Source organism: Aotus nancymaae, unplaced genomic scaffold, assembly GCF_030222135.1.
Source record: "Aotus nancymaae isolate 86718 unplaced genomic scaffold, 86718_ANA_hifiasm-v0.15.2.pri h1tg000036l, whole genome shotgun sequence".
Classification (NCBI taxonomy): domain Eukaryota; kingdom Metazoa; phylum Chordata; class Mammalia; order Primates; family Aotidae; genus Aotus; species Aotus nancymaae.
In genome coordinates this window covers 47,645,980-47,672,288 of record NW_026988450.1, presented here as the reverse complement: position 1 = coordinate 47,672,288, position 26,309 = coordinate 47,645,980, and the positions used below count along the sequence as shown (strand labels likewise).

At 37.1% G+C, this 26,309-nt stretch overlaps 1 protein-coding gene across 2 annotated transcripts in view; it reads left to right on the top strand.

Annotated features, from left to right (window-relative positions):
* Window positions 1–26,309, top strand: part of STK3 (serine/threonine kinase 3) — a 351,314-nt gene that overhangs the window by 125,178 nt on the left and 199,827 nt on the right. The window lies entirely within an intron of this gene.

The following is a 26,309-nucleotide window of genomic DNA, read 5'->3' as shown; positions in this document are numbered from 1 at the left end:
GAGGATTATTACAATTCAAGGTAAGATTTAGGTGGGGATACAGAGCTAAACCATATCACAGTTATCTATAAGAGATTTTTAAAAAGTTGCCAGGTGTGATGATGTGTGTCTGTGGTCTCAGCTACTCTGGAAGCTGAGGTGGGAAGATCTTTTCAGCTCAGAAGGTTGAGGCGGCAGTGAGCCATGATTGCACCATTGCCCTCTAGCCCGGATGACAGAGTGAGACCCTGTCTCAAAAAAACAAAAAACAAACAAAAAACCCAAAACTAAAAATGTGTATATAAAAACCTCAACATTTATCTCAGAGAACTTTATCAGCGAGTTCTTAAACATGTTGTTTTCATATGGCATAAAATATTTTATTTCCTGCTATCTTTGTATGCATACAAATAACCACATTGCTAATTTCTTCTATGTATGAGCTTTTATGTAATTTGTGACATTTCCATTTGTATCTAACTGTAATCAACTTTGTCTCTGCTTTACTCCTCCCCATGGAAGTGGGTTTTTTCCTGCTCAGATGGATTCAGACAATAGTTCTGGATGCTAAGTCTCCATGTAAGGAGTTAGCCCTTCTGTTCACAAAGGCTGTCCTTAATTTCATAGATGTTTCTGGAAGTTTAGCCATTGACAAAAATGTTATAAGAGAAGATTCTTATCCCAGAGAGCTTTACTGTACATTCTCTAATTTCATTTTGCCTTATCAGTAATATATTTTTAGCATGTTATACATGTTATTTATATTGACTTTTCCTTTAACATTTAAATAGTGTTGATGCAGGATTTTTGGCCCCTTTGTGGGGCTTGCAGGAGGAGGTGCCCCATGTATTCAAGCCTGCCGGGCCAAGTCTGGCTTGAACTCCAGTGCAGATCCCACAGCCACCTGACTGCACACTCAGTCCCAGCATTCAGTGAGTCCAGAGTTCTTGTCCCACGTCCAAGGAGAATGAGGTCACGATGACAGTTGAAGGATGATGAGGGTGGAGAATTTTATTGAATGATGAAGCAGCTCTGAGTCTAGACAGGGGAGAGGCAGGTGATCTCTCACCCTAAGTTGGGTCATCTCTCTCAGTGTGGCTGGATCTGGGGTTTTTATAGGCATAGGATTGGGGGCTGTGGGCCATAGGTAGTATTGGAAAAGGCAACATTTGAATAGTTAAAAAGCATTATTCAGAAAGAACCAATCACGAAAGAGCAGGCAAACAGTTCTCTCTCTGGGTCACGGGTTTCAGGCTGTTTTTGGCTTGAAGGTGGAGTTTCACCCTGTCTGCCTAGGATTTGTCTGCTTCCTGCCTCTGTCAATGTTGATTGACTTAATTAATATTTAGTGAGCTTCCATTTGAGCCTAAAGATGTTATATTAAATCTAATGATTTTTATTTGCATCTAGATTATTGCTTCTTATCACAAGTTAGTACTTTTCTGAGTCAGCACTTCTTTCCTTTTCTTTTTCTTTTCTTCTTTTTTTTTTTTGGAGACCGGGCCTCACTCTGTAACCCAGGCTGTAGAGCAGGGATGCGATCACAGTTCACTGCAACCCCTTCAGCCTAGGCACCTGCCTGCCTCAGCCTCTGGAGTAGGTGGGACTATAGGTACACACCACTATACCTGGCTAATATTTGCATATTTTTGTAGAGATGGGGTTTCACCATGTTGCCCAGGCTGGTCTCAAACCCCTGGACTCAAGTAATTCACTTACTTTGGCCTTCCAAAGTGCTGGGATTTACAGGCATGAGCCACTGCACCTGACCTCTATTCATTTTTATAATACAGTGTAGTGAATACTATTTTTCAAATATTTGTTAACCTGAAACCCTTCAAAAGGGTTAAAAGTTATCTAAAAGTACAGTTATCTACTACAGATACAGGTGGAGAAGCTTATGGTTGAAGAATGCTAGCAGCTACAGCCTTCTGAACATCTCTTTATTTTATCAGTGAGTTATTTCTTCTGTCATGTAAAAGGCATCTTTAATCTTTCTTGTGTTTGGGTATCTTCGAAGGGCTAGGCCATAAATAGAACAAGGTAGGAGAAAGGAGGTAAGTAAGGTGAAAGGAGAAACAGATTTGTTTGACACAAGTGTTGTAGGGATTGATACTTTGTTACTTTCAGTTGTGTAACATGTTGCTTGATTCTGTTAAAGACCCTGTATTCAGGGTGTTCATTGATTTTTTGGGGATACTTCCTTGACAATCCCTGTGAAGCACCCTGAGAGAACATGTTAGAACAAGTAGTTTCTCTAAAAATTCCACTTTCAATTTTTGGAAGACTGCTGTGTATTAGTCAAAAAATATTTTAGATAAATTTCTTTCCCCTGCCTTCTTATTCTTTGATTAATTAGTCAAATTTATACAAAGGATGTCTTCCTGTATTTTAACCAACAAAAAACACACATCTGAACTGTCAGCTAAGGGTAGGCTTGGTGTTATGATCAAGTAGAGGAGTCTTGCCTCTAGAACAATACACACTAGAACAATAAAAAAAATCTAGGTATTTTGTTTTTATAACTTTATATGATTCAGAAGAAAGATTAATTTGGCACGTGTAATCAAGTAGCAGAGGCAGTTTGAAAGCTGAACACAATTAAAATATAATTGGAATTCAATAGAAAACATTTATTTCATATTCTTAAATGAGGTTTTAATTAAAGTAAAATTGACTCATCTTTTTTTGATGTGCCTCTGAGAAGGAAATTTGAAACACACTTCAGTTGATGGTTGGCTTTCTCTGACTTTGATTAATCACTTTCAAAGTAAGCAGTAGATGAGTATAGTAATTTCATAATTACACACAAGTGAGATTACTTGAAACTGTAACTATAAAGGAAGTTTTACATTGCTCAATATTATATAATACTGTATATTTTTCTTTTGTGATTCAAATACATGTACTAATCTGAAAAAATACTTTATTCATATTATTTTTATAAATACAATTTAAGGGGGAAAACTTGAAGCTAGAAATATTAGTTTCAAAGACATTTATCTATTAATACTGAAATTTTAAGCTTTTTTGAAAACTAGTTGATGAAACTAGTAAGTATTGGAAGGAATCCAACTAGTAAGTTATGATTCCACACTAGTGAACCAACTTCTTGTGCTTCTGTAAAGCACTGCTAAAAATAAATCTTTGAACTGTCTGAAAGATTTGAAATGGCAGTGGAATTTGATTATTCACAATCAATATAAAAGGACTCTCCTTAGTGCAAGATTAAATGCCCCTAAAAGCTTAAAAAGTTTTCATGTGTCAAAACTGATACAAAGAGAAATCACTTCTGTTTAAATTAATACTGAAGAATGTACAACTCATCTTACCTGTATGTAGAATCCTCACTGGGAACAAAGTATTTAATCCATTCTGAAAGAATCTTAAACAGTTTTATTAAGAAGAACATTAACCAATATGCAATATTAGCATTTAAAAATTTCTTATATGGTCATTTAACAAAATCAAGTGTATTTTGTCACTGAAACTGTATTAAATAACTGAGAAAATGTCTCATACTGTAATATATTTTTAAACGATTAACTTTTTTATAGTGAGCCACTTGCTTCATTATCTCTTTTAAGAGCAAAAATAAGTGCTACTTAATGGTAGAAACCAAATATTTATACTCTTTTCATTACCAAATTAAGAAACAAAAAATGGATTTTTTTAACATTAAATATTATAGTTATGTTTATGAGGAAGAGTTACGATTTTCATGTTACTAATTATATAACGTTTTCCTTATATGCTGTGAATTTACGTTTGTTTTGTACTTCATTTTTATGTTTAAAACAGCATGGGCTCAAAACAAAGTAAAATCTTTCAGAAAAGGCTGTCAGTCTATATTTGCTCTCTTTTCTTATTTTGACTTGCCTTTTACTCATTCAGATTTTAAAATGATGCTGCATATTTAATGAAAAAGTTTTTTAAAAGGAAGTGTTGCCAATCAGTCAAAATTTGTTACAGTTAAAATTTGATGGTCTATAGACAATTTATAATCCTTTTCTTGTTATAAAATATTGTCAAATTTATAGTAGTATCAGTTAGAAAGTTTATGGAAACATTGTTTAAGGTGGTTTAAAATAGAACTAAATCTTTAATTTGAATTTGATGACACCTGTTTTCATTTTGTTCCCCCGGCAACACCACTAGTACTAAAATTGCCCATAGACCACCCTGGTTTTTGAGAAGAATGAAATCATTCTGTTTTTTAAAAATTTCATCCTTTTACTGACTGAATATTTAAACAGAGTTATAAAACATCTGTCAGAGTTTGTGAATTCATGTTGGAGTAGAAGAGTTTAGGACACATAATTGGAAGTTTTGCATAAAAATCCCTGAGTAGTTTTAGTTTGTCTTTCTCAGTTATGCTAAAGTTTTTATTAGAATTAAAATGAGAAATTAGAAAAGTGAATGACAGCAACAATAGGAAAAATATCTGGACTCAGTTTTTTTGGAAAGCTCTGCTTGCTTTCCTTCAGTTATTTACAACAGATTTTTAAAAAAGACAATATGATCCTTTTTTCTGGAAGGTTCTAGGTAGTGAAGATATATGAATTAAGGTTTATACTGTTGAGACTCCTGTGAGAGAGAGGTAAAGCGGCACAAATGTTACCTCTTCTAGCATTTTTTCTACCTGCTCTGTGATTGATTTATATGTTTGGGACATTGTAAAATTTCATTATTCTATCTTTTTTAGTTGTGGATAATTGAGACTTCTGAAAATTATTAGTTTTTCACACCCAGAGACCAGAATTGTTTATAATAGGCAAACTGAGCCAGACGTGTTAGATCAACATGTGTTTTTTTGACAATTTTCTTAATCAGATGGGATTTGTTCCTGTGTTCTCCAAAGGAAAATTTGTATAGGAAAATTTTGGTTTACTTTGAAAGAGTTGGGAATATACACCAGCAAATCTTTGTTTTATTTACATTTGCCTTGTGTGTTAAGAAATGTAGGTTATATCCCATTTGTTATAGAAATATTTATGAGACTAAATCTCTAAACTTAACTTGATTAGGTATAACTTTCTATAGAACTAACAAAGACATTGAATATTTAACATCTATTACAAGCAATATTCTGCTGCTTTTTAGTGTAAGATTACTTTTTCTTATAGTAGATAAATCATTTTTCTTATTGAGAAGCATGTGGCTGAATAATTACTTGTCTATCCCAGGCTTTCTTGTGTATTACTTTATTCTATATGTTACTAGGCTAATAGAGAAAATGTCCTTGGATGAATCAGAATACCTCAGTCTTTTTTTTTTTTTTTTTTTTTTAACATTTACAAAAACCATTGTGTCAAGGTTAAGGAGATTATTCTAGTTTAATAGAATGCCATTTGAATAAGGAGTCAGTTTTCTACCTGGATAAGCCAGTTATTAGGAAAAATTTATTTCTTGACAGTGTCTATCATTTAAAAAGGACTAGAAGAACTCATGTTGAAGTTTCCTTAAAAATCATGATGGGTACTGGGTGTGGTGGCTCATGCCTATAATCACAGCACTTTGGGAGGCTGAGGTAGGAGGATCACTTGAGCCTAGGAGTTTGAGACCAGTTTGGGCAACATAGTGAGACCTTGTCTCTACAAAAAATAAAATTAGTTGCACATGCCTGTTGTCCCAGCTACTTCAGAGGCTGAGGTGGGAGGATACCTTGAGCCTGGGAGGGTTGAGGCTGCAATGAGCTGTGATTGTGCCACTGCAATCAAGCCAAGGCAGCAGCGCAAGACCCCATCTCAAAAAACAAACAAACAAAAAGAAACCTTGATAGTTTATGTAACCAGCTACTTCACTGGGGATACAACCCTCTGGTGACATTTTAAAATTTTGGATTCTGCCTCACGGGATCAATAGTGTGGTGAAATAGAAAGAACTGGCTTTGAAGTCAGACTTTTAGTTTTAGCATTTTGTTCTCTCTATACTATCTCTGTGAAATAAGTAACTCAATCATCTGTAAATAGCTGTAATACCTTTCAAGTTTGTTTTGAGAGTTAAATTAGAAAGTAGGTAAAGATGGTATCTGACACACAGTAGGAATTTAAGTTAGTTCACATATATCCTTACATTCTTCATTCTTTCTGGAGTTGGCCTTCTTAGTAATGAGTGCCTTGGCAAGAAAGCAGAGTACATATAATTATAAGAATGTTGTGTCCTAGTGGGATTTAGGGTAGGAATTAGGATCCATGTTTCTAAGATTATTTTTAGTTAACTACTTGCTATAACTAGATACTTGACCCAGCAGTCCCATTACTGGGTATATACTGAAAGCATTATAAATTTTTCTGTTATAAAGACACATGCACACATGCACACATATGTTCATTGTGGCACTGTTTACATAGCAAAGACTTGGAATCAACCCAAATGCCCATCAATGTTAGATTGGATAAAGAAAATGTGGCACATACACACTATGGAATACTATACAACCATAAAAAAGGATGAGTTCATATCCTTTGCAGGGACATGGATGAAGCTGGAAACCACCATTCTCAGCAAACTGACACAAGAACAGAAAACCAAACACCGTATGTTCTCACTCATAAGTGGATGTTGAACAATGAGAACACATGGACATAGGGAGGAGAACATCACACACTGGGGCCTGTTAGGGGTTGGGGGCCTAGGGGAGGTATAGCAGGGGGTGGGGGTATTGGGGAGGTATAGCAGGGGGTGGGGGTATTGGGGAGGGATAACATTAGGAGAAATACCTAATATAGATGATGGGGGATGGAGGCAGCAAACCACCATGGCAAGTGTATACCTATGTAACAGTCCTGCACAATCTGCATGTGTACCCCAGAACTTAAAGTATAATCAAAAAAAGAAAGGAAAAAAAAAAAAGAGAATCCTCAAAGCCAGAGATAATTCTCTCTCCTCTTAGTCATTTATGCTTTAGGGGAACTTGTTAGTTCATTTCATCTCTTTTCAGTTAATATGGAAAGCATTTCTTATGCATAGTAATATAAGGTATCCTTGGAGGGAGCACCTTATAAGATGTCTGTGTGGGTCAGGCGCGGTGGCTCACGCCTATAATCCCAGCACTTTGGGAGGCTGAGGCTGGTGGATCACGAGGTCAAGAGATCGAGACCATCCTGGTCAACATGGTGAAACCCCGTCTCTACTAAAAATACAAAAAATTAGCTGGGCACAGTGGCGTGTGCCTGTAATCCCAACTACTCAGGAGACTGAGGCAGGAGAATTGCCTGAACCCAGGAAGCGGAGGTTGCGGTGAGCTGAGATCATATTGCACTCCAGCCTGGGTAACAAAAAGCAAAACTCCGTCTCAAAAAACAAAAAAGATGTCTGTGTATATATCCAAACCAAATAAAGTTGGGCTAAAAAGTCAAGACCTGGTTCTGAAGGAAGCAAGGACAATCTACTTAAAATGTGGAATATATATTATTTGGCATTTTACAGCAATCGTAGTATTAACCTGTATTTATGAAATATTTTCAAGCTTAGCAAACAATTCTATACAAATTATAATTTTTAAATTCTCACAGTTAACCCTATGAGATCAGATAGGTACTGTGATTGCCTTTGGACAAATGAAGAAATGAAGACCCAGACTGGGGTAATATCTGATCATTCATATTGTAATTCAGGATTGCAGTTAAGTGCTGATCCCACCTTTTTTGGTGGTGGTTAAATTTTCATAGGACTTTATTAGAGAAATGATTTAAGAGCCAATCTACAGTAGAATACTACTCAAATCTTTCTTCAATTAGATGGGAATCAGTAGAAAGAAATGGGGACAGGTTTGGTGTGTAGATATATTCATTAATAAATGTAAACTTACCTGAATGGTGTGCTCTTTTTTCCTCTGAAAAGCATACTACTGGTAATGTTTTGGTACTTGGACATATCATAATAATTATAGTAATAATAACACCTAAACATGTACAAAGTTTTTATTGTGTGTGAGGCAAAAGTGTGATATGTGAATTCTAGTCTTCTCAACAATCTTTTGAGCAAGAGGTACTATTTTTGCTCTATTTTATATATAAGAAAACATTTAATCTAAAGGAGAAAGTATTAAAGACATGTAACTTTTCTCCTACCTTAGAAATACAACTTGACATATAGCACATTATACATGTTTAGGTCTGCTGGAAATTTTGCAGTTTCAAAGGCTTCATAACACAATTGCAAAAGCACTAATAAGAATGTTATTTAAGCTTTAGTTTTCCACCTTAAAAATTTCATTTTCATTTTTTAATCCATGGTGTTAAAAAATCCCTCCAACACTGTTAATAAGACAAAATAAGTTTAATAGTCAAGGCCTACATATGGATCATAGATCATATTGTTTAATTTGCTGTAAGGTTACTTTGGAATTCTGCATCACAATTTGAAAGAAGCTTATTTCCTGGTTGTAATGAGCTTGAAGAATGAGCTACAAAAATTAAGAACCACAGTAGTATATTGATTATTTACTTATTTTTACTGATTACAAAGTAAAGATTAATTTTGGTATTTCAGTTTTACCAGATTATTAATTTTGATGTTTGTTTTTGTTATAGATAGTAAAAATTGAATAGCTTCTCCATAGGTCTCTCAGTGTACAACCTGCTTCATCCTTTAGTTCATTTTTTCAAACATTGATTAACCACTTACTTCATGGCAGGCATTTTGTGCATATACTAGGGATAAAAAATAGGAGTAAGAAAACAGTTCTTATGCTCAAGTAGCTTATAGTCTGTGAGATAAATACATAGCAAGTAGGTGTTTGTAGTACATTTTGGTAAGTACTATGGTAATTATGACTAGAATCTATGAGATGATATAACTCAGCATTGTTGGGAGTTAGGGTGGTTGTAGGTATAGGCACTGAGTCCTGAAGAGTAAAGAAGTAGAGATGGGGGTGTGGTACCAGGTCAGGTTTTTCTAATCAGAGAAGGTAGCATGTATAAAGGTAGGTGTGTGGTATTCTGGGATCCTATTTTAAATAGCTGTTAAGGGTTACAGCAGAGAAGGTGGGTATAGATTATTTATGTATGTGGTGATTCTAATGCTGGAGACAGAGGTACTGATCATGTCCTGACCTGCATATTATTTGGGAATTTAAATGTTTCCCCTGAAGATTATGGAAAGCCACTTGAAAATTTTGAGTAGAATGATGGTATCTGATTTTTGTTGTTGCTGTTACATCACTAATGACATCAGTGTAGGAAATGGATTAGAGTAAAGCAGGACTAATGTTAGGAATACCCTTTAGAAGACTGCCAGTAATCCAGGGGAGAAATGATGATACCTTGGATTAAGTTATTAGCTGTGGTGTCAGAGAAAAAGGGACAGATTCCAGAGATATAAAAGAGATAAAATAAGATGAGGTTAGAGTTTTAAAACTTCATTGAGCCAAATGATCAAGTTATAAGAGTACTATATATCTATGACATGTAGAAGGGTAGTTCATCTACCACAAGGTTGCTTTGAAGCATTTCATTATTTTCAAAGATGCTGTATTTCCTTTAACTGTCTCTATTCTAGAAGTGAAATACAAAACTTACTTTTTAAAACAGATTCAGTGTTTACCTATTAAACTGTAGCCTGACATTTAAAAAATTGTAATTTATATTTATGGTAGGAGAGAGCTCTAAAGAGTTACAAAGAAAAGAAAAAAAAGACATTTATACTATATTTTACATTTACCTCTGTAGTTACCTTTGCTGTACTCTTGATTTCATTGGGTAGATTCAAGTTACTCTCTAGTGTCCTTTCATTTCTACCTGAAGAGCTTATTTTGTGTTTTTTGCAGGGCACGTGTGCTAGCAATGAATTCTCTCAGTTTTTGTTTATCTGGGAATGTATTAATTTTTTCTTTATTTTTGAGGATGGAGAGGAAGTCCCAGGTAGCAGGGGCTTCTACAGTGATGATGGGAAAGTGAAGAGAAAGGGAAGGGCAACCTAATGTGGTATTTTGACTGACAAATACTGGATGGCAAGTTGTATATTGGGTACTGATTGCATTGGTGAAGGGCTTCAAAGCAGATGGTCTTGGCTTGGAATCCTACAACATTGGTGGGATAGGAGTAAATGAATATGGCTAAGGGAAAGTTTTAAGAAATAAATTTGATAGTGTTTGTCAGAACTGATATGGAAAGAGCTGCTATATCACATTGATTGGGCATCAGATATTAAACCTTTGGCTTCCCTAAAGTTGTAACAAAAAACATACATGTTTTACCTGTAAGATGTACCATTTCTTTGCCCGTAAGAAAAATTGTGCTACAGATCTTCCATTTTTACTCTACCTTCTTTTTAAAAAAAAAAAAACTTTTATTTTGGAATACATCTTGTACAAGATTGAATTTGGATGATCCAAGATGGCCGAATAGGAACAGCTCTGGAGTGCAGTTCCCAGTGAGAACAATGAGGAGGGTGAGTGATCACCGCATTTCTAAATGAGTTATTACTGCCCAAAGACCAGAAGATTCCTGGGCTGAAAAGTGCCATGAGTTTCTAGCATGGCTGTTTCAGCCAGCACAGCAGGTCTCTGCACAAAAACACACAAATCTGGGCGGCCTTTCAACTGGTGGCTGGAACACCTGGGAGACAGAGCCACACATTCAACTGAAAAAAAAGGGGGCTGAAATGGAGCCAGGTGATCTGGCTCAGCAGGTCCCACCCCCACAAAGACCAACAATCTGAAACGCTCTGGATTGAGAGTTTCACAGCAAGTGCAGCTGGACCCTGGATGGTCCAGCTCTGTGGGGGGAAGGGCATCAGCCATTACCAAGGCAGTCCACCACTACTGAAGCAGACTGCCAATACCGAGGCAGTCCGCCATTACTGAGGCAGTCCACCATTAAGGAGGCAATCTGCCATTACTGAGGCAGTACACCATTACCGAGGTAATCCACCATTACTGAAGCAGACCACCATTACCGAGGCAGTTCTAACTATACCTCTCTAAACAAAACTGCAAGGAAGTTCACATAGCAGCTGGGCAGAGCTCATGGCAAGTCAGCAGTGCCTCTGCTGGCAGACTGTGACTAGGCTACCTCCTTGCTGGGCAGGACATCTCTGAAAAAGGCAGCAGCACTTCAAGAACTTGTAAATAAAGCCCCACCTTCCCAGGACAGAGCACCTGGGGAAAAAAGGCAGTTATGAGTTCCGCTGCAGCAGACTTAAACGTACCTGCTCAGCAGCTCTAAGCGGAACAACAGAGCTCACAGCTCAGCACTTGAGTTCCTATAAGGGACAGACTGTCTCTTCAAGCAGCTCCCCGACTCCTGTATATCCAAAGAGACACCTCATAAAGGAGAGCTCAGGCTCACATCTGGAGGGTATCCTTCTGGGACAAAGATAACAGAAGAAGAAATTGGCAATAACCCTTACTGTTCTGCAGCCCCTGTAGGTGATTCCCAGGAAAGCAGGATCTGGGTGGACCTCCAGGGGGCCTACAGCAGAGGGGCCTGACTATTAGAAGGAAAACTAAAAAACAGAAAGAAATAACTTCAACATCAACAAAAAGGACATCCACTCAGAGACCCTATCCGAAAGTCACCAACTACAAAGACCCCAGGTAGATAAATCCACAAAGATGGGAAGAACCCAGCGCAAGAAGGATAAAAACACCAAAAACCAGAATGCCGTACCTCCTCCAAGGGATCACAACTCCACACTAGGAAGGGAACAAAGCTGGATGGAGACTGAGTCTGATGAATTGACAGAAACAGGCTTCAGAAGGTGAGTAATAACAAACTTCTCTGAGCTAAAAGAACATGTTCTAACCCAATGCAAAGAAACTTGAAAAAAGGTTTGATGAAATGCCAATGAGAATAAACAGCTTAGAGAAGAATATAAATGACTTAATGGAGCTGAAAAGCACAACATGAGAACTTCGCGAAGCATATACAAGTTTCAATAGCCGAATCGACGAAGCAGAAGAAAGGATATCAGAGATTGAAGATCAACTTAATGAAAGAAAATGAGAAGGCAAGATTAGAGAAAAAAGAATGAAAAGAAATGAACAAAGCCTACAGGAAATATGGGATTATGTGAAAAGACCTAGTCTACGTTTGATAGGTGTAACTGAATGTGACAGAATGAATCCAAGCTGCAAAACAGTCTTCAGGATATTATCCAGGAGAACCTCCCCAAACTAGCAGGGCAGACCAATATTCAAGTCCAAGAAATACAGAGAACACCACAGAGATATTCCTCAAGAAGAACAACCCCAAGGCCCATAATCACCAGATTCACCAGGGTTGAAATGAAGGAAAAAATGCTAAGGGAAGCCAGAGAGAAAGATCGGGTTACCCACAAAAGAAAGCCCATCAGACTCCTATTCAATATAGCATTGGAAGTTCTAACCAGCACAATCAGACAGAAAAAGAAATAGTTAGGAAACGAGGAAGTCAAATTGTCTCTTATTTGCAGACAACATGATTGTATATTTAGGAGACCCCATTGTCTCAGCCTAAAATCTCCTTAAACTGATAAGCAACTTCAGCAGAGTCGCAGGATACAAAATCAATGTGCAGAAATCACAAGCATTGCTAGACGACAATAATAGACTAAAAGAGAACCAAATAAAGAGTGAACTCCCAATCACAATTGCTACAAAGAGAATAAAATACCTAGGAATGCAAATAACAAAGGATGTAAAGGACCTCTTCAAGGAGAACTATGAACCACTGCTCAATGAAGTAAGAGAGGACACAAACAAATGGAAAAACATTCCATGCTCATGGTTAGGAAGAATCAATATTGTGAAAATGGCCATACTGCTCAAAGTAATTTATAGATGGAATGCAGTCCCCATCAGGCTACCTATGACCCTCTTCACAGCACTAGATAAAACCACCTTAAACTTCATATGGAACCAAAAGAGAGCCCACATAGCCAAATCAATCCTAAGCAAAAAGAACAAAGATGGAGGCAGCATGCTACCTGACTTCAAACTATACTACAAGGCTACAGTAATCAAAACAGCATGATATTGGTACCAAAACAAATATAGACCAATGGAACAGAACAGAGGCTTCGGAGGCAACGCCATACATCTACAACCATCTGATCTTTGACAAACCGGACAAAAGCAAGCAATGGGGAAAGGATTCCCTATTTAATAAATGATACAGGGATAACTGGCTAGCGCCATGTGCAGAAAGCAGAAACTGGACCCCTTTCTGACACCTTAAACCGAAATTAACTCCAGATGGATTAAAGACTCAGGAGATAGGCATAGGCAAGGACTTCATGACTAAAACACCAAAAGCATTGGCAACAAAAGCCAAAATAGACAAATGGGATCTAATTAAACTCCGGAGCTTCTGTACAGCAAAAGAAACAATCATTAGAGTGAACCAACAGCCAACAGAATGGGAAAAAATTTTTGCAATCTACCCATCTGACAAAGGGCTAATATCCAGAATCTACAAAGAACTAAAACAGATTTACAAGAAACAAACAAACAAACCCATTCAAAAGTGGGCAAAGGACATGAACAGACACTTTTCAAAAGAAGACATATGTGAGGCCCAACAAACATATGAAAAATGCTCATCATCACTGGTCATTAGAGAAATGCAAATCAAAACCACACTGAGATACCATCTCACACCAGTTAGAATGGCGATCATTAAAAAATCTGGAGACAACAGATGCTGGAGAGGATGTGGAGAAACAGGAACACTTTTACACTGTTAGCGGGAGTGTAAATTAGTTCAACCATTGTGGAAGACAGTGTGGCGATTCCTCAAGGACCTAGAAATAGAAATTCCATTTGGCATAGCAATCCCATTACTGGGTATATATCCAAAGGATTATAAATCATTCTATTATAAAGACACTGCACATGTATGTTCATTGTGGCACTGTTTACAATAGCAAAGACCTGGAACCAACCCAAATGCCCATCAATGACAGACTGGACAGGGAAAATGTGGCACATATACACCATGGAATACTATGCAGCCTATAAAAAACGAGTTCGTGTCCTTTGTAGGAGCATGGATGAATCTGGAAACCATCATTCTCAGCAAACTGACACAAGAACAGAAAATCAATCACTGCATGTTCTCACTCACAGGCAGGTGTTGAACAATGAGAACACATGGACACAGGGAGGGGAGTATCACACACTTGGGTCTGTTGGGTGGGGGCAAGAGACGGACAGCATAGGGTTGGGGAGGTTGGGGAGGGATAACGTTGGGGGAAGTGCCAGATATAGGTGACAGGGGGTTGGAAGCAGCAAACTACATTGCCATGTATGCACCTATGCAACAATCCTGCATGTTCTGCACATTGTACCCCAGAACCTAAAGTGCAATTATATATATATATGTAACCGTTTATTTTTAATTGTGGTTAAAATAATAAATTTACTATCTTAACCACTTTTCAGTGCTCAGTTTAGAAGTGTTAAGTATATTCAAATTGTTGTACAGCAGATCTGCAGATTATTTTTCATCTAGCAAAACTTAAACTTTTACCTATTAAGTAACCATTCCCCATTGCTTCCTCCCTCCAGCCCTTGGTAACTGTAGTTCTACTTTCTCTCTCTATGATAATTTAACTACTTTAGGCACTTCCTGAAAGTGTAATCATAGAGTATTTTTCTTTTTGTGATGGGCTTATTTCACTTAGCATAATGTCCTTAAGCTTCATCTGTATTTAACACAAGGTTTTCTTCCTTTTTAAGGCTAAATACTATTCAGTTGTATGGTTATACCACATTTTGCTTATCCATTCATCATCTTCATTCATTGTATAGTGTTGTTGTTAGTACAGATTATCTTTCATTTTTATCCACTAAATTTCTTTATCTCTAGGCTTTAGCTTATTTAGAGACATAAACCATTTGCCTGGTTTGTTCTTTGGAAGTCATTTTATTTTTTGTTTTTATTTTATTTATTTATTTTTTTAAGCTACTTCCTATTGAAAGGATGGAAGTCATTTTAATGGTTATATTTTCCACCTGTTTTGCAGCTATGTTACTTATTTTTTCTATGTTAATAATACATCTAGAAAACTTTGAGTTATTTTATTAGTTTTCTTAGATATTTAATTGATTGTTTTTTAAAAAACTTGGAGTTCGCCAGTTAAATAATTATCAACAATGTTGCTAATAATTTTTTTTCTACTAGCATGCTAACTCTACACTGCATTGGTTCAAATTATAGCACCTAATATTGCCTCAAGGCCTGTGACAGTATAACTTTTCAATTGAGCAATGCTTAATTTATTATGAAAGTAAAAAAAAAAAAAAGGAATTCCATCAAAATTGTGTTGCTGACATCTGTTTCTGATAAAATTTTGGTAATATGATAAGAATTAAAAGCGTTGTGTGATTACTGGTTTCTGATTCTTATGATAGTAAACTGTAGAGGACTTGTCTTTCCTTTGCAAATCATTTATATATGTGAGGTGTGATTAAGTCCAAATGAAACAGAAATGTAGTGCTGAGAGACATGGAAGCAATAACTGAGTTTCTTTTTGACACCAGTCTTCTGAAATATCCTGTTAAAATTTGTTAAATAAGTGGTATCTTACTCCTTGAATTTTGCAAAAAGAATGAAAAATTGTATGAAATAATTTTTAATACAGTCATGCATCACTTAATGATGGAAATACATTCTGAGAAATCTGTGAAGAATATCATAGTGTGAACTTATACAAAGCTGGATGATATAGCCTTCTGTACACCTAGGATATATGGTATAGCCTATTGCTCCTAGGTTACAAACGTTTACAGCATGTTATTGTACTAAATACTATAGGCAATTGTAACACAATAAGTATTTGTGTATCTAAAGGACTAAAATGTCATTAATGCAGTTGTTGATGCAGTGCATGGTGTATTTAGGGCATTTTTTTTTCTAAAGCCACAGTGTATCTTAACATAAACAGGTCAATGTATTTGACCCATTTTTTAACTCTGTAACATGTGGAATCATCTTATGTTAACATGTGGATTTGTCTCATTAATAATTCTTAAATTACTAATATTGGAAGAAGAGCTATGACCTTTGAGATCAAAATGTATTTGGAGGTAATGAAGTTATTTTATGAATGCTCTTGAAACCAAACTGGTGGTGAGAGGAAGGAAAGCAGTTCAACAGCAGGTGATTGATTAAGGCAAAGGAAAAAAGAGACCAAGTAGGGAGGTGTCAGAGTCAAAAAGTCAGGGAAGAAAGAAGAGTGAGGTAGTTAACAGAAGGTAAAAGTAGTATTTATTGAGAAGAAGAGAAGAGAATGAGGGCTTAAAGGGAGTAGGGTTTTTAGCTTTTTTACATAGTTTCGGTTGGTTGCCTTTTGATCTCTCAGTACTAGGAACAGATATGTTTGCTTTAGTTTGCTGTTGTTGCTGAGCAACTTTGTCACTGGTGCATCCACTAAGGTTATTGCAAGAGTGACCCTGCAGATACTAATCTCAGCAGCACTCCTTTTTCAGTTAACTCCCTAGGCTCCTCTGCTGGACTTGAATCAAGCATATTTTGCACCAAAGCTCGTTTTTTTTCCTGTTGCACAGTCCAGCTTCAATAGGAAATTACTTTTTTTGATTTACCCTATATCCTGTAATTTTGCTGAACTTATTTACTGTAGAAAATTAATTTTCTTGGATCTAATAGTCTGTGCTCACGCCATCCATACAAACGTATATTTTCACCAACTTTATTGAGCTATATTGACATATAAAGATTGTATATCTTTTTTTTTTTTTTTTGAAACGGAGTTTCGCTCTTGGTACCCAGGCTAGAGTGCAATGGTGCGATCTCGGCTCACCGCAACCTCCGCCTCCTGGATTCAGGCAATTCTCCTGCCTCAGCCTCCTGAGTAGCTGGGATTACAGGCACGTGCCACCACACCCAGCTAATTTTTTGTATTTTTAGTAGAGACGGGGTTTCATTATGTTGACCAGGATGGTCTCGATCTCTTGACCTCGTGATTCACCCGCCTCGGCCTCCCAAAGTGCTGGGATTACAGGCGAAGATTGTATATCTTTAAAGTATACAACGATGTTTTACAAATTTGTATTTTATTTCTTCCCCTTTTCCTCTTATGTAACTTTAGGGCAATATACTGATTCTCCTAAATTTTACTTTCTTTATATATGAAATGGACACAATAGATTTATTGGAATCACAGGCTTATTGTAAGGACTAAATGAGAAATTGTGTGTAAAGGATCCATTACAGTATTGGTACATAGGAGTGGTAGACAGTTATTCTAGTTTTATTTCCATTTTTATTGAGAATGTGTCTGTTTCTTCACTTTATATAATTCTAGTATTTAGTTTTAGAAAGAAATTTTTTTAAATCACATTAAGATACTCTTGATACCTTTTTTTTTTTTTTTGCTTTTTAGCTTTTTAATCCTGAGTACTGTATCTGATCAATTCTTGAGTGATAAGATAAAACTTAAATATTTTTCTATACATGTGAGGAATTGTTGTTTCAGCTACATATTTTAAGTTTGAGCCTAAGATTATAATACAAATATTTAAATGTATTTATATCAATTTTTCTTTGAGTTTATAAGGTTTTTGTGGTGGCTCTTTTTTTGCTAGGTATTCTATTCTTCCATATAACCTTATGGCTCTCTTTCCTGCCCTCGTTTCCTTTCATTGTCTACTGAAATGCCACATTATCAGAGAAGCAAGAAAACATAATGGTTAAGAGCTAGACAGCTTGGTTCTACTACTTATGCTGTTTTACCTTGGGTAAAGCAACCTGTTTGTGCCTCAGTTATAGCATTTTTATTTTAATAGTAACTACCTCAAAGGGTTGTTTATGATTGAATGATTTGGTGTGTGTCCAGTACATATCATAGTACCCGGCACTTAGAAAACACTGTATACGGATGAATGGCCATTATTTTCATCATCAGAGGTCAGTCTTGACTGTTATGTATGTATTATAAAAGGTTCTACTTTCCTTGCCTTATTTTTTTCTTAGGTCTTATAACCATTTATATTTAATTAATTTATTGATTTATGTGCTTATTGTCTTAGCTGGAATATGTGTGTTCTTTAAAGGCAGGGACTGTTTATTTGTCATGTTGTATTCATCTCTATTACATGGTGTAAATTATTATTAAATAATGAATGAGTAAGTGACTTAACCAGAATTTCCTCCACCTTTCAGAGGTGGATATTTTTAGTTAAAACTAAATTTAATTAAAACTACGAATATTTTTGATATTTGAAGATTGACAGAATATTTTTAGATATTTGAAGATTGAGAAAATATAATGTTCATTAGCTTTATTTGAGGAAAATACTTGAACTGATTCTAACCAAACAGTAAACTTATGAGAATTGAGGCCTTGAAAGATTATGAAGAAGAAACAGTTATAAGCAACAAACCTTTTAATATATATTACCAAATCCAAATGGCTAATGATAGAGTGACTGGAAGCATGCTAAATAAGAATTCTTGAAATACAAAGGACATACTAATTAATAGCCTTTAACTGAAAATAATTAATTCTGCATGAATAAAAGGATATAATGTAGGGTTTATCAAATTGAAAGAGGAAAATTAAGTGATGATAATCAATAGATGCTGAAAAAATTGAATAAAATCCAACAGCCTTTTTAAATTACATAAATATAATAAAATATATTTAAAAAAGCAAATATTTTAACAGTGGAATGCTAATGTTATTTCTAATAATAGGTATGTCCTCCATTATCATTATTATCATTATTCAGTTTTGTTCTAGCATGTTAAATGATGTTAAAAAATGTAATAATCTACAATAGCAAAGACCTGGAACCAACCCAAATGCCCATCGATGATAAACACAGGACAAGGAAAATGTGGCACATATACACCATAGAATACTATGCAGCCATAAAAAACGATGAGTTCATGTCCTTTGTAGGAACATGGATGAATCTGGAAACCATCATTCTCAGCAAACTGACACAAGAACAGAAAACCAAACACCGTATGTTCTCACTCATAGGTGGGTGTTGAACAGTGAGAACACGTGGGTACAGGGAGGGGAACATCACACACTGGGGTCTGTTGGAGGGTGGAGGGCTAGGGGAAGGACAGTAGGGGGCAGGGCGGTTGAGGGGGATGACACTGGGAGAAATACCTGTTGTAGGTGACAGGGGATGGAGACAGTAAACCACCATGGCATGTGTGTACCTATGCAACAATCCTGCAAGATCTGCACATGTACCCCAGAACTTAAAGTATGAAAAAAAAAGGAGTAATCTGTATGAACATTAGAAAAGAGGAAAAATACATTTTATTTTGCTGATATGATTGTATGCTTATGCTATCCAAAAAGTACCAGTAAAATATGATCAGACTTAATAAGATAATTTGGTGAATAGTTGTACATAAAATACACAGGAATTGGTAGCCTTTCTCTGTGCTGATAACATTATTAAAGAAAAATTTGAAAAAATTATCAATTAAAAGTGGTTTCAGAAACAAGAAAATCCTTAGGAATAAATTTAATGAAGTATACTCTGTAGGAAAAAATTTATAAAAATCTAATTGCAAAACATTACACTGGAATTGAAATGAAATAAAGAGCGTGCTGGCTTTATATAATATGTTCTGAATTTTTTTTTTTTTACTGTTTCTTTCTTTCTTTAAATAGGTATATACATATTTTTTGTACTTTAGATTCTGGGGTACATGTGCAGATCATGCAGAGTTGTTGAATAGGTACATGTATGGCAGTGTGGTTTGCTGTCTCCATCCCCCTGTCTCCTATATCTGGCATTTCTCCCCATATTATCCCTCCCCAACCTCCCTACACCCCACTGTCCCTCCCCTAATACCTGCAACCGACCCCGGTGTGTGATGCTCCCCTCCCTGTGTCCATGTGTTCTCATTGTTCAACACCTGCCTGTGAGTGAGAACATGCAGTGATTGATTTTCTGTTCTTGTGTCAGTTTGCTGAGAATGATGGTTTCCAGATTCATCCATGCTCCTACAAAGGACACGAACTCATCGTTTTTTATAGGCTGCATAGTATTCCATGGTGTATATGTGCCACATTTTCCTTGTCCAGTCTGTCATCGATGGACATTTGGGTTGGTTCCAGGTCTTTGCTATTGTAAACAGTGCCGCTATGAACATACGTGTGCATGTGTCTTTATAATAGAATGATTTATAATCCTTTGGATATATACCCAGTAATGGGATTGCTGGGTCAAATGGAATTTCTATTTCTGGGTCCTTGAGGAATCGCCACACTGTCTTCCACAATGGTTGAACTAATTTACACTCCCGCTAACAGTGTAAAAGTGTTCCTGTTTCTCCACATCCTCTCCAGCATCTGTTGTCTCCAGATTTTTTAATGATCGCCATTCTAACTGGTGTGAGATGGTATCTCAGTGTGGTTTTGATTTGCATTTCTCTAATGACCAGTGATGATGAGCATTTTTCATATGTTTGTTGGCCTCACATATGTCTTCTTTTGAAAAGTGTCTGTTCATGTCCTTTGCCCACTTTTGAATGGGTTTGTTTATTTTTTTCTCGTAAATCTGTTTTAGTTCTTTGTAGATTCTGGATATTAGCCCTTTGTCAGATGGGTAGATTGCAAAAATTTTTTCCCATTCTGTTGGCTGTTGGTTCACTCTAATGATTGTTTCTTTTGCTGTACAGAAGCTCTGGAGTTTAATTAGATCCCATTTGTCTATTTTGGCTTTTGTTGCCAATGCTTTTGGTGTTTTAGTCATAAAGTCCTTGCCTATGCCTATGTCCTGAATGGTTTTGCCTAGGTGTTCTTCTAGGGTTTTTATGGTGTTAGGTCTTATGTTTAAGTCTTTAATCCATCTGGAGTTAATTTTAGTGTAAGATGTCAGGAAGGGATCCAGTTTCTGCTTTCTGCACATGCTAGCCAGTTATCCCTAAACCATTTATTAAATAGGGAATCCTTTCCCCATTGCTTGCTTTTGTCCGGTTTGTCAAAGATCAGATGGTTGTAGATGTATGGCGTTGCCTCCGAAGCCTCCATTCTGTTCCACTGGTCTATATTTCTGTTTTGGTACCAATACCAAGCTGTATTGATTACTGTAGCCTTGTAGTATAGTTTGAAGTCAGGTAGCATGCTGCCTCCATCTTTGTTCTTTTTGCTTAGGATTGATTTGGCTATGCGGGCTCTCTTTTGGTTCCATATGAAATTTAAGGTGGTTTTTTCCAGTGCTGTGAAGAGGGTCATAGGTAGCTTGATGGGGATAGCATTGTATCTGTAAATTACTTTGGGCAGTATGGCCATTTTCACAATATTGATTCTTCCTAACCATGAGCATGGAATGTTTTTCCATTTGTTTGTGTCCTCTCTTATTTCCTTGAACAGTGGTTCATAGTTCTCCTTGAAGAGGTCCTTTACATCCTTTGTTAGTTGCATTCCTAGGTATTTTATTCTCTTTGTAGTAATTGTGAATGGGAGTTCTCTCTTGATTTGGTTCTCTTTTAGTGTGTTATTGGTGTATAGGAATGCTTGTGATATCTCCACATTGATTTTGTATCCTGAGACTTTGCTGAAGTTGCTTATCAGTTTCAGGAGATTTTGGGCTGAGATGATGGTGTCTTCTAAATATACAATCATGTGGTCTGCAAATAGAGACAATTTGACTTCCTCCTTTCCTAATTGAATACTCTTTATTTGTTTTTCTTTCCTGATTGCTCTGGCTAGAACTTCCAATACTATGTTGAATAGGAGTGGTGAGAGAGCGTATTGTTGTCTAGTGCCAGATTTCAAAGGGAATGCTTCCAGTTTTTGCCCATTCAGTATGATATTGGCTGTGGGTTTGTCATAAATAGCTGTTATTGTTTTGAGATACGTTCCATCTATACCTAGTTTATTTAGAGCTTTTAGCATAAAGGGCCGAAGGTGTTCTCTGCATCTATTGAGATGATCATGTGGTTTTTATCTTTGGTTCTGTTTACATGGTGGTTTACATTTATAGACTTGCATATATCGAACCGGCCTTCATCCCCTGGCTGAAGCCTACTTGATCGTGATGGATAAGCTTTTTGATATCCTTTTGCAATCAGTTTGCCAGTATTTTATTGAAGATTTTTGCATCTATGTTTATCATGGATATTGGCCTGAAGTTTTCATTTTTTGTTGAGTTTTTGCCGGGTTTTGCTCTTAGGATGGTGTTGGTCTCATAAAATGATTTGGGAAGGATTCCCTCTTTTTGCATTGTTTGGAATATTTTCAGAAGGAGTGGTAGCAGCTCCTCTTTGTATGTCTGGTAGAATTCGGCTATGAACCCGTCTGGACCTGGGCTCTTTTTGGTTAGTAGGCTATTAATTGCTGTCTCAACTTCAGCCCTTGTTATTGGTCTGTTCACGGTTTCAACTTCTTCTTGGTTTTGGCTTGGAAGGGTGCAGGTATCCAGGAATTTTTCCATTTCTTCCAGGTTTACTGGTTTATGTGCATAGGGTTGTTTGTAGTAATCTCTGATTGTAGTTTGTATTTCTGTGGAATCAGTGGTGATATCCCCTTTATCGTTTTTTATTGCATCTATTTGATTCTCTCTTTTCTCTTTTATTAATCTGGCTAGCAGCCTGTCTATTTTGTTGATCTTTTCAAGAAACCAGCTCCTGGATTTATTGATTTTTTTGAAGGGTTTTTTTGTGTCTCTATCTCCTTCAGTGCTCTGATCTTAGTTATTTCTTGTCTTCTGCTAGCTTTTGAGTTTTTTTGATCTTGCTCCTCTGACTCTTTCAATTTTGATGATAAGTGCTGATGTTAGATCTTTCCTTGCTTCTCATGTGGGCATTTATTGCTATATATTTTCCTCTAGACACTGCTTTAAATGTGTCCCAGAGATTCTGGTATGTTGTGTCCTGGTTTCAAATAACAGCTTTATTTCTGCCTTCATTTCATTATTTATCCACTCAGCATTCAAGAGCCAGTTGTTCAGTTTCCATCAAGTTGTGCAGTTCTGAGTTAGCTTCTGAATCCTGAGTTCTAATTTGATTGCACTGTGGTCTGAGAGACTGTTTGTTATGGTTTCTGTTCTTTTGCATTTGTTGAGGAGTGATTTACTTCCAATTATGTGGTCAGTTTTAGAGTAGGTGTGATGTGGTGCTGAGAAGAATGTATATTCTGTGGATGTGGGGTGGAGAGTTCTGTACGTGTCTATTAGGTTTGCTTGGTCCAGATCTGAGTTCAGGTCTTGTATGTCCTTGGTAATTTTCTGTCTCATTGATCTGTGTGGTATTGACAGTAGAGTGTTAAAGTCTCCCACTGTTGTTGTGTCGGAGTCTAAGTGTCTTTGTAGGTCATTAAGAACTTGCTTTATGTATCTAGGTGCTCCTGTACTGGGTGCATATTTATTTAGGATTATTAGCTCTTCTTGTTGCATTGATCCTTTTACCATTACATAATGCCCTTCTCTTTTTTGATCTTTGTTGGTTTAAAGTCTATTTTATCAGAGACTAGGATTGCAACTCCTGCTTTTTTTTGCTCTCCATTTGCTTGGTAAATCTTCTTCCATCCCTTTATTTTGAGGCTATATGTGTCCTTTCACGTGAGATGGATTTTCTGAATACAGCAAACTGATGGGTTTTGAGTTTTTATCCAATTTGCCAGTCTGTGTCTTTTGATTGGGGCATTTAGCCCATTTACATTAAAGGTTAATATTGTTTTGTGTGAATTTGATCCTGCCATTTTGATGCTAGCTGGTTGTTTTGTGTGTTTGTTGACACAATTTCTTCATTGCATCGATGCTCTTTACGATTTGGTACATTTTTGGAGTGGCCGGTACTGGTTGTTCCTTTCTGTGTTTAGTGCTTCTTTCAGGAGCTCTTGTAAGGCAGGCCTGGTGGTGACAAAATTTCTCAGCAATTGCTTGTTGGTAAAGGATTTTATTTCTCCTTCACTCATGAAGCTTAGTTTGGCTGGATAGGAAATTCTAGGTTGAAAGTTCGATTTCTTTGAGGATGTTGAATATTGGCCCCCACTCTCTTCTGGCTTCTAGGGTTTCTGCTGAGAGATCCATTGTGAGTCTGATGGGCTTCCCTTTCTGGGTAACCTGACCTTTCTCTCTGGCTGCCCTTAGCATATTTTCCTTCATTTCAGCCCTGGTGAATCTGATGATTATGTGCTTTGGGGTTGCTCTTCTTGAGGAATATCCTTGTGGTGTTCTCTGTATTTCCTGGACTTGAATGTTGGCCTGCCTTGCTAGGTTGTGGAAGTTCTACTGGATAATGTACTGAAGAGTGTTTTTCAGATTGGAGTCATTCTCTCTGTCACATTCAGTTACACCTATCAAACATAGATTAGGTCTTTTCACATAATCCCATATTTGTTGTAGGCTTTGTTCATTTCTTTTCATTTTTTTTTCTCTAATCTTGCCTTCTCATTTTATTTCATTGAGTTGATCTTCAATCTCTGATATCCTTTCTTCTGCTTTGTCGATTCAGATCTTCAAGCTTGTGTATGCTTTACAAAGTTCTCTTGTGTTTTTCAGCTCTATCAGGTCATTTATATTCTTCTCTAATGAGAATAACCACATGTTATTCTCATTAACATTTTGTCTAACCTTTTTTCAAGGTTCTTAATTTCTTTGCATTGGGTTAGAACATGTTCTTTTAGCTCAGAGAAGTTTGTTATTACTCACCTTCTGAAGCCTGTTTCTGTCAATTCATCAGACTCAGTCTCCATCCAGCTTTGTTCCCTTCCTAGTGTGGAGTTGTGATCCCTTGGAGGAGGTAAGGCATTGTGGTTTTTGGTGCTTTCATCCTTCTTGTGCTGGGTTCTTCCCATCTTTGTGGATTTATCTACCTGGGGTCTTTGTAGTTGGTGACTTTCGGATAGGGTCTCTGAGTGGATGTCCTTTTTGTTGACATTGAAGTTATTTCTTTCTGTTTTTTAGTTTTCCTTCTAATAGGGCCCTCTGCTGTAGGCCTGCTGGAGGTCCACTCCAGACCCTGTTTTCCTGGGAATCACCCATGGGGGCTGCAGAACAGTAAGGGTTATTGCCAGTTTCTTCTTCTGTTATCTTCGTACCAGAAGGGTACCTGCTAGATGTCAGCCTGAGCTCTCCTTGACGAGGTGTCTCTTTGGATATACAGGGGTCAGGGAGCTGCTTGAGGAGACAATCTGTCCCTTATAGGAACTCAAGTGCTGAGCTGTGAGCTCCGTTGTTCCATTCAGAGCTGCTGGGCATGTACATTTAAGTCTGCTGCAGCGGAACTCATAACCGCCTTTTTTTCCCAGGTGCTCTGTCCTGGGAAGGTGGGGCTTTATTTATAAGTTCCTGATATGCTGCTGCCCTTTTTCAGAGATGCCCTGCCCAGCAAGGAGGTAGTCTAGCCACAGTCTGGCAGCAGAGGTGGTACTGAGCTGCTGTGGGCTCTGCCCAGCTGCCGTGTGAACTTCCTGTTAGAACTGCCTCGGTAATGGTGGTCTGCCTTAGTAATGGCAGAGTGCCTCTGTAATAGATGACTGCCTCAGTAAAAGCGGATTTTCTCAGTAATGGCGGACTGCCTTGGTAATTGAGAACTGCCTTGGTAATTGCAGAATGCCTCGATAATGGCGCATTGCCTCAGTAGTGGTTGAGTGCCTTGGTAATGGCTGACACCTTTACCCCCCACGAAGCTGGACTATCCTGGGTCCAGCTGCGCTTGCTACAAAACTCTCAGTCCTGAGTGTTTCAGATTGCTTGTCTTTGTGGGGGTGGGACCTGCTGAGCCAGATCACCTGGCTCCCTGTTTCAGCCCCCTCTTTTTCAGTTGAATGGGCGGCTCCGTATCCCAGGCATTCCAGGTGCCTGTTGAAACGGCTGCCTGCATTTGTGCAACTTTTTGTGAGCAGACCCACAGTGCTGACTGAAACAGCTGTACTGGAAACTCATGGCACTTTTTAGCCTGGGAATCTTCTGGTCTAAGGGCCGTAAAAACTCATTTGGAAACGTTCTTCTTGGTGGAAACTGCTCTCCAAAACTGTTCCTATTCAGCCATCTTGGATCTCCCAATTCTTATGATGTTGTCTTGCCATGCAAGCTATATCATAATTTTTTTAATCAAAAATTACTTAAAAATTACTTGTAGTTTTAGTTAAAATTCATTTTTGGTTTAGACTGGAATTGGGTAAAATAATGTTCATGTTTGTCGACTAAGAAAATTAAGGAGAAAAAAGGGAAAAATGTATAGCCTTACCAGATATTAAACTCTAAAGCTACTGTAATTAAAATAGTATGGTAGGAATTTAATATGATAAAGATGAAAATTTGAACTCAGTGGGAAAATGATAATCATGCTGTCAGAATTTTATCTTTCATCTGAAAGAAAATTGAATCTTTGGTCTCTTACAATACCTAAATGAATTCTAAGTGTATTAGAAACTTAAAGAATATGTGTTCTAGACTATATGCA